Here is a 17,525-nt window from a genome sequence, read left to right as displayed (position 1 = left end):
ACCCTCATTGCTTACTTTCTCCATCCTTTTTCCATTCTGAAAAACTTTTTTTTTTTTTTTTTTTTTGCTGAACTGTCAAATAATGCATGGGGACCTTTTTTTGTCAATAATATATAATTTCAGCAAGTAACATCACTGCAATCATACCTCATTCTGTGAGAGCCCCCTTATATGTTCACAATTCATCAACTAAAGTCTGGCAAGAAGCTAAATAACAAAGGCAATATTCATAGTTCACGTGTCCTAAGTCAATTTGTAGAATCCTATCCCAGTTTCAGGATGATCCCAGTCATCTCAGAAATATTCAGTTTCATTTACCCATTGGTGAATAGAATCTGCCCTTCCCCACACACACACAATATATATCCATTCTAATCAATTCCATCAGGGCCATTGACAAAAGATTCTTGATGCCTATCTTTTTCCCACGTGGGATACACGTACATCAGATTTCAATCATTCTGATTAGTTCTAATGACAAAGAAAAACATTTAATAAATATTTTAGACAGCCATTTCTACCTTCATTAGCTGAGGAAATTTAAACCAATTCTCAACTTCATTTCATGAAGATATAACACATTTCTATTTTTCAAAATGCTAATACTAGCCCCAATTACTTAGAGCACTTACTTTAGATTTAAAATTTTTAACAGATGATTTTTCCTATTTAAAAAATCCTTAAGACTTGTGAAGAGAAAATTGCGTTTTAAACAAATCTTTATAACCCTTTGGGAACAACTGGAAGCACATGATTCTTGCAGAAAAGCCTTAACATATTAAGCCTGTATTTAATCAAATCAGTAGTCATGATGATGAATACAAGGTAATTCATAGAATGTAAAAGACCACAATTTATCTACATTGTCTTTTTTCACACTTAATTAGAATACAAAATTGATCAGGGATAATCAGGTTAAGTACAAATTGAGTGAAGCCCCAATTACATATTATTTTCTTGCTATTCAATTAGCTTCCATTCATCTTGCCTCCCCTACATAGTTCTTCCCAACAAATTAAACATCCAAGGATTCATGTGAAAAATTGGCAATCCTTGGATCAGTACGGTATAACTAGCTTAGTTTTTGAAACTGTTTTTGATAGATGATTTTTCTTTACAGAATGGAAACTAGCAATTACTGAAAATATTAAAAAAAACTAGCATAAATATTCAGCACATAATTTTCAAAATCATTTTACCTGTTTATTAATGGAACAATTATATTTCATTAGAATATAAATTTTATTTATTTTTTATTCACATAAATAAATAGAACTCTCAATTTTTTTTTTTTAAAGTCAAGGCGCAGCATGTTTCTATATATTAGCAACCTGAAGATGTATGATGATTGTATCTTCAAGATACATCTTGTTTGGAAAATATCTTTGAAAGTTACTACGTTGCTTTTAAGAACATACACAGGAATTAGACATGCAAGTTCTGTAGATAAACAGAATTTTAGGAAATTGAGAAAAAAGGATAAATAAGAAATAGTCAATTATATCACAGACAATTCTGTTACTGATCCAACATGTGTGTGTGTGAGAGAGAGATCAAGCAAATGAGTGCATGTGTGTTTCTCCATTGGCGAGAAAGTCTTGGGATGAGTGAATCATTTAGGTGAAAGTTCATCAATTGCAATAAATGGAGAACTAGAATCAGAAGGCAACACAGAAGAGTTTGTGACAGTGCTGATTTTAGCTGGTGAATTATGAGATGATCCTGCACTGCTGTTGTTTCTGTCAAGAACATCTGAGGATCGATTAGGAAAAGAAAATGCCACTCATTGATAACAGAATTCAAGAGATCTCTGCACTTTGTGTACAAATGAATGCAAAATAAACAAGGGATTGGCACTGGTTACAGCAGCAGTTTCATAAGAGGAGTAAAACAAAACCAACAGTAATGATAATAAAAATCCATTCACTGTATTTTCCATTTTGATTATTAAAAGTTGCTTTCTTGACACACTTTTAAATCACATGCTCAGCCTAACAAAGTACACAAAAATCCAAGTTAGAAAAGATGGGCAGATGACTCTTTCCCAAGCTTGCATTTTTATGTATTAATATTTCTCTAATACCTCTTAATCTAATGCCAAAAGCCCACTTCTAAAAATGTGTCTACCATATACTAAGTGTTGGGTAGAAGAACTAAATTTAATAGTATCCATTTGGGATAGTCATTTTATAAAACTTACTAAAAATATTTCATAATATACCACACTTTTGAATATGTACAATAGCCAAAGTAGACCGAAAAACCAAAAGTGGCCAATGAATGCTCAAAGTCTCATGTTAATACTTACCACACATTCCTATCAAACACTGGGATTAGTATCAGAAGAAAGCATGTTGGTTGAGTCTTGGAAAATTCTCTTTGGATGGTATTCAGATGTCATTTCACCTATGACAAAGAATGTATATCAAGGTAGATATATTTTATCTAATGCGTCTATTATGCTTTCAACTGCAAAAGTAAAACTTGTTCACTGCAATTAATTTATAAAAGAAAAACAAAAGGAAAATTTTTTACATTGCAATTATCCAGAGATCACTGTTTTCAGTAGTTCCTGAATATGTGTGTATACGTAATTGTTTTTTGAACAAAATTGGATTTGCACTGTGAATAATGTAATATGTAATCTTTTTTATGATTATAATTTTTCTCATATTATTAACTAAATTCTACATATGTTTATAAAGCTATGTATTAAGGATATACCATAATTTAACCTCATTCCTTATTTTAAAACTTCAAGTTATTGCTATCCTTATTTTGCTAAACATACACAATGAACTAAGTAGATGGATTTTTTGTAGAATACAATGAACAAATATATTTTTTCAATACTATGGAAAACACTTAATCACAGAAAACTGCATTGTTAAAAACCTTGACTTTGAAGGAAATGTTACACATTAACGTGATAACCAGGTCTGAATGTGAGTAAAACTGATGATCAAGTTTATAACTTATTGTGTGTGTTTAGTCACTAAGTTGTGTCTGACCTTTGTGTGACCCCATGGACTATAGCCCACCAGGCTCCTCTGTCCATGGGATTTCCCAGGCAAGAATATTGGAGTGGGTTGCCACTTCCTTCTCCAGGGGAAATTCCTGACCCAGAGATCGAACACATGTCTCCTGTGTTGGCCAGGGGATTCTTTACCGCTGAGCCACCAGGAAAGCCATTCTCTTCTAAGTCTTAGAACATAATGAGAACATGCTGAGTTTGTTATGTTGTTAGAAAGACTGCCACTAATTTATGCCAAATGCGTGGAACACTGCAGTCCATTTCAGTTTCCTTCTCTCTAGTTTTACGTTCCTCCTTCTCCTTCCTTTACCTCTCCCCTTCCATTTCTTGTTCTTTCTCCTTCTTCTTTCCCATCTTAATGGATTTTTCACAAATATACATTTTTAAGTTTACTGCCCTTTCCCATTTATCCATTTTCCCCTCCCTATTATAGTTAAACTTTGTACTAAGCCTATAATTCAGTAGTTATATCAAGAAAAAAAAAGGAAATAAATAGCTTAGTGAGGCAGGGATGAGAAATGGGATCCAGAACTGTAGGAGTTTAAAAAAAAAAAAAAACTGCTGTTCTTTCCCTATCCTTTTATTACTGAGTAGGTGGGTCATTTTCCATATATTTTACCAAAAATAGCCCACATAAACAAGTTAACCATCAAAGGACATACACATTAGTATATATTTTTAGTGTTGTAAGTGCATCTAATTTGTGTCAACTTATTCACATGATATTAATGTGTATGTGTGGTGGCAGGGCAGCGCAGGGGTTGAGATTCAGCAGGATATTTGATGACTAATTCACTCTGTTTATTCATTCCCCACCTTGTTTCAGAAGGTATTTAAGGCAACTAGTTGACTAAACTGGAATTGAAGTTTTCAGTTCACATTTATATGGCACTTGATAGCTCTCAAAATGTCTTTACATATAGTTTCATTTAAGTAAGACAAATGGCCTCTAGTAATTTATCAAATATATTTTAAATAAATAAATTCTTTTAAATGAATTTATGTATAATACTTGATTTTATATGATATCTTACAAAAATAATAAGTTATACTTATTTCCATTGGTAGATAAAAGTACCTTTTCTTTTTAATGGGCCAAGGACACTTTATCTAATGGTATTGGCGGCACTTTGACTTCTAAAATAAAATTATCATAATCATTATAAGAAAACATTTGAATAAGATCAGCTGTGACTATTTCGTTATAGCAGATCTAAAGATATACACTAAAAGAGAACTCTATGTAGCATCCCACAGTACAGGATTTCATTGCTTGTCTCTAAATGTAGGTAAAAACAGGAAAGCCGCAGGACAGCAAACTGACTTGTAATTTATAAGGATTCAAGATTTCCCCAAGTTGTGGGGGGAAAAGCTAGAAGGACCCACAGTCCTAGCTCTGACCTGTCTTGAGTCCAGGTGAAAATCATGAATGAATGAGAGGGTATCATTGTTAAAAGTTCATTTAAGAGTTAACTCTGATCCTTATGAACAAGCCGAGTGAAAGGAAAACTATGTCAGACAGTGTTAATGAATTACTGATTCTTCATATGTTCACATGTTCTCACATGTTCTTAGTCACTTGATTCTTTTCAATAATACAAAATGATAAACCAAAACAATAGCATTTTAATTTAGCTAAGAAGACATTACTTTTTCGGTTGTCATGGAACCTGGATCTTTTTTTTTTTTTTGGCTGTACCTTGTAGCTTGCAGGATCTTAGTTTCCCAGCCAGGGATTGAACTTGGTATAATTTTTTTTAAGTTTTCTCAAATTTTTGTTTTAGAAGCAATTTGGTATTTTCATACAATAGAAACTTACATTGTAAATCATTGCATAGGACTAGGAATAGGACATGGAGGCAAGCCGGTGCAACTCACACAAGTTTGTAGTGATAGAGAAAAACATTGCTAACACTGAATTGGAACAGAGGTTTTAAAACCACCACTTTTCTCAGAAAGCAGATCAGTGGTTTCCCAGAGTGGGTGGAGGTGGTGGGGAAGGAGATCAAGTGCAAAAGATCACGAGGAAACTGTTTAGAGTGTGAAAATTGTTCTATATCTTGATTATGGTTACAGTTACAGGATTGTACACAATTACCAAAATTAATCAAATCATGTACCTAAAAGTTGGTGACTTTTGTAATATGTAGATAATAGTTTAAGAAATGAAAAGGAAGGGAAGAGTGTCATTTAGAATCAGACATACTATAGCAAAATATATCCCTCAAAAGTGAAACATTTAAGTCTTACAAATATTTCAAGGGACACAGACTTTTAGACACTCCTTTCTTACCTTGCCAGTCACCTCGGTGAAAGAAGCTGCTGCAGATGCTGGAATTAAATCAGTGCAGTTTGCAGGAGATGGTTTCTCTACCTCATTGTTACTCTGTATAAGCAGAAAGCAGTAAACAACTGTAGCACCTATTGCTTACTTATCAAATACTGAGGGTGGCAGATATGGCATGGGGAAGAGAATCCTTACTGCATTAGTGGTTGTACCATGGAGCTCTCATCATCTTAAAGCAAGCAGGGAACCCAAGATTCACTTCGATAAGCAAAGGAACATTTTGCCTTTTGGGAAAGGGAGCTACATACCTGATGAGGGGTTTCCCTCACATCTCCAAAAAGACCTAGAATGTGGGTACTCAACATTGAGCAACATTTAATATATACACAAATCCTAAATTTCAATCTTTCTCTTTGGATTTGACCTGCGCTTTATTATCGAAAACTACAGTACTTGTCCAGGAAAGGATCAAAAAATATTTGGTTAAAACTAAGATACAAATGGGACAGCAAAAATAAACAGCTATAAAAACGTTTATAGATTTTTTTTTCATGGTGTATGAGCTTTTTATTTATTTTTCTTTTTTTCTATTTTATTTTTTTTTATTAGTTGGAGGCTAATTACTTCACAACATTTCAGTGGGTTTTTGTCATACATTGATATGAATCAGCCATGGAGTTACATGTATTCCCCATCCCGATCCCCCCTCCCACCTCCCTCTCCACCCGATTCCTCTGGGTCTTCCCAGTGCACCAGGCCCGAGCACTTGTCTCATGCATCCCACCTGGGCTGGTGATCTGTTTCACCATAGATAATATACATGCTGTTCTCTCAAAACATCCCACCCTCACCTTCTCCCACAGAGTTCAAAAGTCTGTTCTGTACTTCTGTGTCTCTTTTTCTGTTTTGCATATAGGGTTATCATTATCATCTTTCTAAATTCCATATATATGTGTTAGTATGCTGTAATGTTCTTTATCTTTCTGGCTTACTTCACTCTGTATAATGGGCTCCAGTTTCATCCATCTCATTAGAACTGATTCAAATGAATTCTTTTTAACGGCTGAGTAATATTCCATGGTGTATATGTACCACAGCTTCCTTATCCATTCGTCTGCTGATGGGCATCTAGGTTGCTTCCATGTCCTGGCTATTTATAGATTTTTTTTTACATGGACAAAATCAGGACTGCACAATTCAGGACTTTAAAATATGCCCTTTTCTTCTCCAGGACACAAGTATAGTTATATTGCATGTTTCTTCCTTCTAACACACGTGGCGATTTACTCACTCACTCATACCAACATCTAAAGTAATTAGAATTGAGTTAGTTAAAGGACTCTAACAGCCTCTAAAAATTGTTTTAGTACCAAAACAGGAAAAATGACAGCCTCCAGAGGTTATCTATTCATTCTTCAGGTGCTATGCTGTGATAAGTTGCTTTAGTCACGTCTCTGTGACCCTATGGAGCCCACCAGGCTATTTTGTCCATAGGATTCTCCAGGCAAGAATACTGGAGTGAGTTGCCATGGCCTCCTGCAGGGGATATTCCTGACCCAGGGATCAAACCCGAGTCTCTTACATCTCCTGCATTGGCAGGTGGGTTCTTTACCACTAGCGCTACCTGGGAAGACTTCTTTCTTCAGGACTTATTCCTAAATCAAAGACAGATGCCCATCTAAGGCAGTCTGAGCTCAAAAGAAAATAAGATGTCACTGCTTCTGCTGACAATTCATTTCCCTACCTAATAATCCCCAAATCTAGAAACTGACACCTAAGCAGAATCTCTTCTACTCAAATTTCAGCTCAATTCTTCCTCTGTCATTGTCTGAGATACCCATGGAAAAGAACACTAAAGATGTTCATGGAAAACTCACTCAACTACCACAACTGAGTAATTATAATATGTACAGGGACATTTAAAAATGTTAGCAAGGGTTGTAACTACCTTTAAAACATGCAACATGTTTAAATTAAAGGCTGTACACTAAAATGTTAGTAGGAGTATATGTGTTACAGGCATAAAAATGCAGTATTTTCCCAGTAAATCCATTGACTGTGGTTTAAAACTTAAACATATTGTCAATAAATTACATAGAAGGGCAAAATCATTTATAACTTTTTCATCTAAGCATTCAATCAGCACAACTGAACTTCTTTTAGACTCACTAGGACAGAGAGGAAATTGGTCCACAGGAACAATGGTGTTTGTATAAGACAACCACTGATTTTGAACCCCACTCTCAAACAATTAGTTACTTTATGGGTAAATCATAAACTGTTTCTTAAGAGCAATAAAAATTATGCAATACATATAATCTTAGTTTCAAATGAGAGTTTAAATTTCTAGAAATTACAGCAAAACTAAGTAGCGCCAACATTAAAAATCAGTAAAAATTTCAAATTTTCTACAAAATTGAAGGGGTAATACCATACTAGGCTCAAATTTTCTTTCCAAGATTGACCTAGCTGTATTGCATTTTGTACCTCCCTGCAAAAAAAAGACATTAGAACTGAAGTTTGCCTATCTAAAAAAAGATATAACTGAATATGTGTACAACAGAAATTCATTGTACACTACTCACCATTCATGCATTGCTTCTCTATTCATTAAACTCATGCTTTCTTCCTGAAAGGTGAAAGGAGAATAAACTGAATACCCAGTTCCTATGATTTTACAAAGTTTTATTTCACTTGGTTGTACATTTATTATTATTCACTGAGGTATAGAGTATAGTAGAGTACAAACAAATCTCTAAACAAGTATCTGGTTCTCTACTTTTCACTGTTGCACCTACTGCACCTGAGATCTATTACTTATGCTTTATATAGGACATTGGATATGCAGGAATTGATTATATGAAAAACTAGTATCTCTCTTCATTCAAAAGAGAAAACATCAAACATCAAACTATTTTTTCAACCACTAATACTAGGATATTAATAAATATTACTCAGAGCCCAACAAACTAAATGTCTTTTGGCATGGGTTTGCTTAAGCAAATGATGGTACAAGCATGATTTAAATCTAGTCATTGACATTGAAAAACATCTATTACATATTAAGTAGGAAAAAGCCACAAATTATTTTTATGTAAAATTTTAAATGAGAGATGCTCAGAAGGATGCTCCCTCAAAAGTTAGCAGTCCTCATCAATGTGTAGTGAGGTTCGTGGCAATTTGTTCTTTCTTTCTCTGTTGTTGTCGTTGTTCAGTCGCTCAGTCATGTCCGACTCTTTGTGACCCCATGGACTGAAGCATGCCAGGCTTCCCTGTCCTTCACCAACTCCCGGAGCTTGCTCAAACCCATGTCCATTGAATCAGTGATGCCATCCAACCATCTTGTCCTCTGTTGTCCCCTTCTCCTCCTGCCTTCAATCTTCCCCAATATCAGGGTCTTTTCTAGTGAGTCAGCTCTTTGCATCAGGTGGCCAAAATACTGGAGCTTCAACTTCAGCATCAGTCCTTCTAATGAATATTCAGGACTGGTTTCCTTTAGGATTGACTAGTTTGATTTCCTTGCAGTCCAAGGGACTCTCAAGAGTATTCTCCAACACCACAGCTCAAAAGCATCAATTCTTTGGCATTCAGTCTTTTTTATGGTTCAACTCTCACATCCATACATGACTACCGGAAAAACCATAGCTTTGACTATATGGACCTTTGTTGGTAAAGTAATGTCTCTACTTTTTAATATGCTGTCTAGGTTGGTCATAGCTTTTCTGTCAAGGAGCAAGTGTCTTTTAAGTTCTTTCTCTGTACTTTACCATATTGTTTGATCTTTTTATAATGTGTGTTTTTCACATAAATAGTTACTTTAAAAATAACCCACATATGGAAAGACATCCTGTGTTTGTGGATTGAAAGACAATATTGTTAAAAAGGCAATACTACCCAATGTGATCTACAGATGCAAGGCAAAGCCTATCAAGACCTCAATGGCATTTTTTGTGGAAATATAAAAATGATCTTGAGAAAGAAGAATAAACTTTGGGGGACTTACATTACCTGATTTCAAAACTCACTACACAAAGCTACAGTAATTAAAACAGTGTTGTTCCAGCATATGGAGAGGCATACAGAATGATGGAATAGAATAGAGAGAGCCTAAAAATAATCCCTTGGATATATGGTCAATTGATTTTCAACAAGGATGCCAAGACCATTCAAAGGGGGAAAGAATGATCTTTTCAGTAAATAGTGCTTGGAAAACTGAACATCCACATACAAAAGAATGAAGTTGAACTCTTTCTTACACTATATACAAAAATTAACTCAAAATGGACCAAAGGCCTAAAAGTAAAACTATAAAACTCTTAGAAGAAAACAGGGAAAAAACTTTGTGTCATTGGACTTGGCAATGATTTTTTGGATATGACATCAAAAGCATAGGTAACAAAAGAGAAAAAACAGGGCAAAATCTTTGTGCCATTTGGCAATGATTTTTGGATATGATACCAAAAAGCAGAAGGAATCATATGTACAAAATTTAGAGGAGAGAAAGAATATGCAGGTTGGAAAATAGTGAGACTAGCTTGGCTGGAAAAGAATTTGCACTATAAACAAGAAGGAAACCTGAAGTGGTAAGGGAGCATCAGATTTATAGAATCTTAAATAATTGAAGATTTTGAGTTTAACAAGTTTAGACAGAATAGCATAGTTGTTAGGACCACAGATTCTGGAGCCAAACAGAACTGAGTCAAATTCCAGCTCTATAACTTACTATCTGTGTGACCTTAGGCAAACAGCTTAACCTGAGCCTCAGTTTCTTGATCCTATGAAGATGATAATAATAAGGATAATGAGGTGGTTGTATAGTTCCTGTTAAAAGGTCTGGCACATAGTAAGTGCTCAATACAGCCTATCTCTTCTTATTAGTACTCAAAAGGTAATGGGAAGCTATTCTAACTTTTTACACAGGAGAGAAAAAGGTGAAAATAATGTTGTTTTTAAAAAAAAGCTACTTTAGCCTCCAACTAATAAAAATAAATGAAAAAAAATAAAATAAAAGACTTAACAAGTGAAAACACTTGTTAAGATACATGTATACAAAAATTTTAAAAAAAGCTACTTTGGTGTTGATTGTGGAAGTCAGATTAAACTAGCAGAGGTAGGAAATCTATTAGAATATAATTAGAATATTATTACAGTAATCTAGACCCAAGGGACAGAAGAAAGTAGCAATGGGAACAGAGAAGATATTGTCAAGGAAGAATTAATAGGATTAGATGCTTAATAGGATACAGTAGAAAAATAAGGAAGAACTGAAGATGAACCTAGGGCTCTGAATCTTAAAACTGGGAGACTATTTTGATGCCATTATGGAAAATGAGGGAAATTAGGAAAGGAAGTTTAAGAAGTTAATCAGTCTTTTAAAACAATGGAATCACATCTTCAACAAAATGTAATTGTTAGTATAGTTCTTCCATTTAACATTTATTTAGCTGCTTTTGTATGGTGAGAAGCTCAAAGTATTTTGTAATTCACTCAATTCACAAGTAAAGAGCAAGTTTTCCCAGAAGTAGGACAGAATTTTGCTTATTGTTTCTCCCATTGAAAGTGGGAGCATTCCCCAACATCAACTATTTTAGGATTGTTAGCAAAAGTGGGTTGACACTTCTATTATTTATATCTTGCCTATTTCTAAAATGGATATGAGATAGTTTATAATAAAATAAGATTGTTAAAATAAGGATAAAAGGTCAAAAGCTATGCAACTGTCAAGGGCAAAGAGTACTATATGGTAGAAACCTAGGTTAAGGAGATTTGCTGCACTTGAGCACTGAAGTTGGTTTTCAGTCCCTTAGTATCTAAAAAGAAAATAGTAAGTCACCCACTTTTGCTCTCTGAAGGAGAGTATGCCTGAGAGATTTTAGTTACCCAATGGCACATTGCTCAATGAATTCTTGTTGAAAGAATGAAATAATTTGCAAACTAAGATTAAAATAAGTTTCTCCAAAACAAGTTAAGCTATTCCCTTAGAGAAGTAAGAGAGTAGGTACTTTGCAGGTTCCAAGGAAAACTCAAAACCAAATCACAGAAATCTAATGTCATTGCTTTGTTGTTGTTCAGTCTCTTAAGTCACGTCCAACTCTTTGTGACCCCATGGGCTACAGCATACCAGGCTTGTCTGTCCTCCACTATCTCCTGGAATTGCTCAAATTCATGTCCATTGAGTCAGTGGTGTGATCTAACCATCTCATCCCTCTGCCACCCCCTTCTCCTTTTGCCTTCCATCTTTCCCAGCATCAGGGTCTTTTCCAATGAGTCAGCTCTTCGCATCAGGTGGCCAAATTACCGGAGCTTCAGCTTCAGCATCGTCCTTCCAATGAATATTCAGGGCTGATTTCCTTTAGGACTGACAGGTTTGCAATACATATATATATATATATATATATATATATATATCAAATTATTACATTATAGACCTTATGCTTACATAATGTTATATGTCAATTATATCTCAGAGCTGGAAAAAAAAAGAAAATTAACTTCTCACTTGATGTTCTCAAGCTCTCTAATGCTCAGAAAACAACTAACAACTAGAGTCAAGGAGAAATTGTCCATTAACTGCCTAGTAGGAAAAGGGTAACTTAAACCATACCCTTACTTAAATGTTGACCCAGAACCTAATATTAACTTGGGGCTGTGCGCTTATTTTAAAATAAATGCAAGTATAATCAAATCAGTTTGTAGGAAATACAAGGAACAAAAGAGTATATGAAACACTGTTACATGGAAGCAGAATCAAAATGTGGGGCTTTTCACAAGACAAATGGCCTGGTTTCTTCAATAAGTAAGTGGCATGGAACAAAATCAGGAGAGGAAGGCTCTTTTAAATAAAAGTGACCTAAAAGATCATGGCTGGAACATGCTTGAATCAGTGAAAAGGGCATTTTTTTGAGAATCAGGAAAATTTAACACGGACTGGTTATTCAATAAAATTAAAGAATAACTCTGTTAGATGTGATGATGGCATTGTGCTTATGTGAAATAAAACGTCCTCAGATTCATACAGAGCATTTAAGGTTAAAAAGATATCAGAGATCTACTTTAAAGCAACCTCCTACCCCCAAAATAAAAGGGGATAGTTGAAAAATGATGTACAAAATGTAATCAATAGTTAAAGCTGGATACTGAATACATGGAGGTTCTTTTTTGTGTGTTTTTAAATTTCCATTAAACAACTTTTAATGTAGTGTGCTAGGCACCACACATATATTAAATCTTTTCATCCTCACAATAATCTTATAATGTAGCTACTATTAGTTCCCCCATTTTACTAAAAAACGAAATGAAATTAAATAATTGCCTTTGTTAGTGTCAGAGTGAAAGTTCAAAATGTAATGAGGCAAGAAACACACATTTCTGTTTTGTACCTAAAAGGTTAAGTTTAATAGCTAAAAAGAAGTCATGGTTAAAGAATACATGTAAAGAAATATGCAACTTAAAATATTTATCAGACCATTAAACTGCTGAAAATAAGCCTTAATTTTCCACTCAGTCAGCACCCAGATTGAAAGTTAATGTTGTTTCTATTTTCCCATTTCATTCATTTTCTACTTGTGCTTCATTTTATTTTAGTTTTAATTTTTGTTTTATAATTTTATTTAAATTTTAAAAGTTTTAATTTATTTTTACTGAAGTATAATTGACCTACAATGCTATGTTAGTTCCAGGTGTACAACACAGCAATTCAATATTTCCGTATATTACAAAAATGACCACCACTTGTGTTTCATTTTAAATGTTTATAATATATATTCTGCCACTATAGAAGTAAGTTGCTTTACAGTATATATTACCAACCAGTTAAATTAGTCCTGATTTTCAAGCTTCATAATCAGATAGAAACATATAATCAATTTTTAAATATTTGGTCTAATTTAGAGGAAGAAAAAAAATTACACAAATAAACTAGAGGTCACTTTAACTACTAGCTTTAGGTTCTTTCATTAAGAATGTCTTAAATGGCTACATACTCACAAAGACAAACAGCAAAAGAATATCTTATTCATTAAAAAAGTAAAAGAATCCTTTAAACCATACTTTATTGCTAGTGGATGATAAGTGGGGCCTAGGGAAGCCATGGCAAGGGAGAGAGAGGGAGAGGAAGCAGGAGCTGGAGAAATAAAACCTAGGGTTTCAGGACAGTTTGGGTTTTGTGCCACTGGAACTTGGTGAGAGTAGCTGTGAAAGAATTCAGTAATTTGGGGCTAAGTCTTGGCTTGATATTTGTTAATGCTGAACATCTTTGGTTTCTGACCTTGTAAGTTTCTTGTAGGATGAAATGAGCTCACAGATGGGACCTATTATATTGCTAAGTGAATAATAAGTGCTTAATAACAGTTAAGCTCCCCTACTTGAACAAAAGTTTGCTTGTAGTTGGGTGAAAAAAAAAATCCACCACTCCTGAAGGAATGGTGATTTAATCTTTTGAATTCTGTGGCTAAGCCTTGGAAAAATCAAAGATTTAGTTCTGTATTAGGCTTTTACTATTAAACACACACACATACAACATAAGACAGATAGAATGTGTCCCTGAACTCAGATCACTGAGAAGGGAACACATAAAGATCATTAAATGTGTCAAAATATTTCTTCATCTGGGATTAAGAAAACCATGATAAACTATGACTATTATGAATTTGAAAATTAATTTCCATATATAGCATTCATCATCTTTGAGATCCCTTGAAGAAGCTAGATTCAAGGTCAAAGGGTATGCAGTATTTCAGGAAACTATCAATTTATTAAAATAGTTAATAACCCAAATAAATAGAGGTCTCCTTAGTTGTTTTGGATTTTGGTGTTTTTGCTTTTTTTAAAGAAACCATTCCTGGCATTAAAAATTTAATTACTTGTGACCTCACTTAGAATTATTTGACCATAGGTATTTTTAAAAGAAAAACAAAATTTACTTTTTTTTAATGAACAGCTGCCAGTTTTTCAAAACTTCCTACCTGTTTGATTTGATGGAGGTTGACTGACAGAAGCATGACTGGGAGAAGATGGCGCAAACTGAAATTTAAAAGATAAAAGTCAAGTTTTCTTTAATGTTTCTGATTATTTCTAAACATTAAGTCAATATTGAATGGCCTAAAGTATTTCTTGAGTGCCTGATGCATGCTATCAACAGCACTAATTAAATTTAAAGTTTTTAAAAATAAAAAGTCCAATTGAATCTTGTCTGAAAATTATACTAATTGAAAATCTCTATATATCATAACAGAACAAAATAACCATTAACATAAATACAGGGCAGAAGAACATCAATAGAACATTTTATCTCTAGCTTTCCCTTCTCGAGGCTCAAAGATCTTAAAATCACTTCATTTTTCCTTGCCAGTTTTAGCTCATTATCAAAACTTAGTGATAGGCATTACCCAGAAAAAATTGAAATGGTCATTAAATCAGTAACTAATTTAATAAGCATGAGCTTCCCTGGTGGCTCAGTGGTGAAGAATCCACCTGCAATGCAGGAGACACAGGTTTGATCCCTGATCGGGAAGATCCCTTGCAGAAGGAAATGACAACCCACTCCAGTATTCTTAAAGCCTGCCAGGCTCCTCTGTCCATGGGATTCTCCAGGCAAGAATACTGGAATGGGTTTCCATGCCCTCCTCCAGGGGATCTTCCCAACCCAGGGGTTGAACCCACATCTGCTGCATCTCCTGCTTTGCAGGCAATTCTTAACCTGCTAAGCCACCAGTCAGACATGACTTAGCAACTAAACAACAACAACAACAATTTAATAAGCATACTAAAGAAACAGACAAAATAACTCCAAACATCTTGGAATCTAGTTGGGGAAACTGAACTTTGATAATAAAGAATGACTAAGGGCAATCACGCTCAAGGAATTCAGCACATTTTACTCTTGCTTGGTCGGATACTTGTTGTCTAGGCAAGGGGTCTCCAACCGATAGTGGTCTGTAGCCTTTTAGGAAGTGGGCTGCGCAGCAGGAGGTGTGTGAGTGAAGCTTCATCTTCTACTCCCCATCTCTTGCATTACAGCCTGAACCATTCACACCCCACTCCATCACCCCCACCCATGTCCATGGAAAAATTGTCTTCCACAAAATCTGTCCCTGGTACCAAAAAGTTTGGAGACTGCTGGAATTGGCCCTTTGTCTTTTGCAGGACTATTTTCTCCTTTTTGGTCTTTTCTCAAAGCTTACGAAGAACCATACAAAAGGGAGATGAAAGAATAGAGAGATGTAAATCTGTGTGAAAATAAGGCTTGAGAATTATGTTTAGAATTCATTTATCCATTCTATCTGTAGCCTGATTGGCTCTTGAAATGCTAGATGATGCTAGATAATGAATATAACATATTTTACATTCACATTATATCTTAAGATCACATTGAATTGTGCATTTAAACATGTTTAATGAGCACCTACCTTATGCGAAAGCCCTGTGCTAGGCCCTGAGGATCCAAAGATAAATACGACATTTTCCTGACTTTGAGAAATTCAAAGTCCAGGTTGGGAGAACTAGGCCACAGGTAAGTGCCAGGACAAGTTAGGCTTCGTAGGAGTTCAAAGGACAAAGAAAATAATTCTGCCTAGGGTGTTGGAGCTGGCGTCACAGAAGAGAGCAGGAATTCATTAGATAGAGAAGAGAAAGGAGGCCATTTCTGGGAGTGGAAAGAGATGCTCAGGCAGAGAGGCATGTTTGGGGAACAGAGAGGCTCAGGGTGGCTGAAACCTGGCATATGGTAGGGCATGAGGGAGAAATTTGGTTGAAACCAGGTTGTTGCTTTTGGACTTTAGCCTTTGAGCCCAATAGGAAACCTAAAAAATAGGTCTGAGTTCTTAAACCTCAAGGGTATTTTAGACAAGAAGATCATATCTGTTTTAGAAAGGCAACCCTAGCAGTGAATGCAGAACAAATTGAGGGTGGAGGGAAGAGGGACTAGAAGCAGGGTCATGGACCAGGCAAAAGATGACAAGGGTTTGACCGAAACAGGGAGGGATAAAGATAAGGAGGCGGATTGGAGAAATGATAAGAAAGTAAAAGGAACTAAAGACTGGCCTGAGGATTCCAGCTGAAACTATAGATAGATAGTGGCCAAGAAAGGCAGTAAGAGGAGCTGGTTGCTGGTGGGGTGGAGGAAAAGAATGAGTGCTCAGAAAATGTGTGTTGGATAAACAAGTGTTCTTTTGAAGCAAATAGTCTGAATTTTTATTAGGTTTTAAAATTTATCATATGATTTTAAAGGAGATTTGTTCAATCACTCAGTTGTGTCCAACTCTTTGCGACCCCATGGACTGCAGCATGCCAGGCTTCCCTGTCCATCGCCAACTCCCAGAGCTTGCTCAAACTCATATCTATTGACTCGAGGATGCCATCCACCCATCTCATCTTCTGTCACCCCCTTCTCCTCCTGCCCTACCTCACCAATTATATTTTGCTTAAGATAGTTCTGAAATCAGTTTTTTTCTTATTATTTTCTAGAAGGTGGAGGAAACAGCCAAGGTTCAATGACATTGACACATCATCAACCGAAGTTCATAACTTATATTAGAGTTCACTCTCAGTGTTACACATCATGGGTTCAGATAAATGTATGGCAACACAAATCCATCATTACAACATCATACATACTAAGCAGATTCACAACCTATTAATCCTGATCTTTAATTTTTTTCAACAGAAATTAACTCACTTTTTCTCATTATGAAACAATCAATACATGCTCAGTATAAAACATAATTAATAAGGAAAAAAGCATCACCCACTATCCAGAAATGACCATAGTAAATATTTCAGTGTTTATTTTTCCAGTTTGAGTTTTTTTGTTTTTTCTAATAACACATGCCAGCTCTGCATCTGGAGCACCTGAGCTCTTAGCTCCCAGTCCAGGTTCTATCAAAATGTCTACTGTTCATTAAATTCTGTGCAAGTGCAGTTTAGAAGGTGACCGCTGCTGCTGCTGCTGCTGCTAAGTCGCCTCAGTCGTGTCCAACTCTGTGCAACCCCATAGACGGCAGCCCACCAGGCTCCCCCATCCCTGGGATTCTCCAGGCAAGAACACTGGAGTGGGTTGCCATTTCCTTCCCCAATGCATGAAAGTGAAAAGTGAAAGTGAAGTCGCTCAGTCGTGTCCGACTCTTAGCGACCGCATGGACTGCAGCCTACCAGGCTCCTCCATCCATGGGATTTTCCGGGCAAGAATACTGGAGTGGGGTGCCATCG

The 17,525-nt window shown here is 35.4% G+C and overlaps 1 pseudogene; it reads right to left on the bottom strand.

Annotated features, from left to right (window-relative positions):
* Positions 1-1,282: 1,282 nt before the first annotated feature.
* Positions 1,283-17,525, bottom strand: part of LOC133052611 (P2R1A-PPP2R2A-interacting phosphatase regulator 1-like) — a 37,556-nt pseudogene continuing 21,313 nt past the window's right edge.

This window comes from Dama dama, chromosome X (genome assembly GCF_033118175.1).
Source record: "Dama dama isolate Ldn47 chromosome X, ASM3311817v1, whole genome shotgun sequence".
Lineage (NCBI taxonomy): Eukaryota > Metazoa > Chordata > Mammalia > Artiodactyla > Cervidae > Dama > Dama dama.
This window is presented reverse-complemented; position numbering and strand designations above follow the sequence as displayed.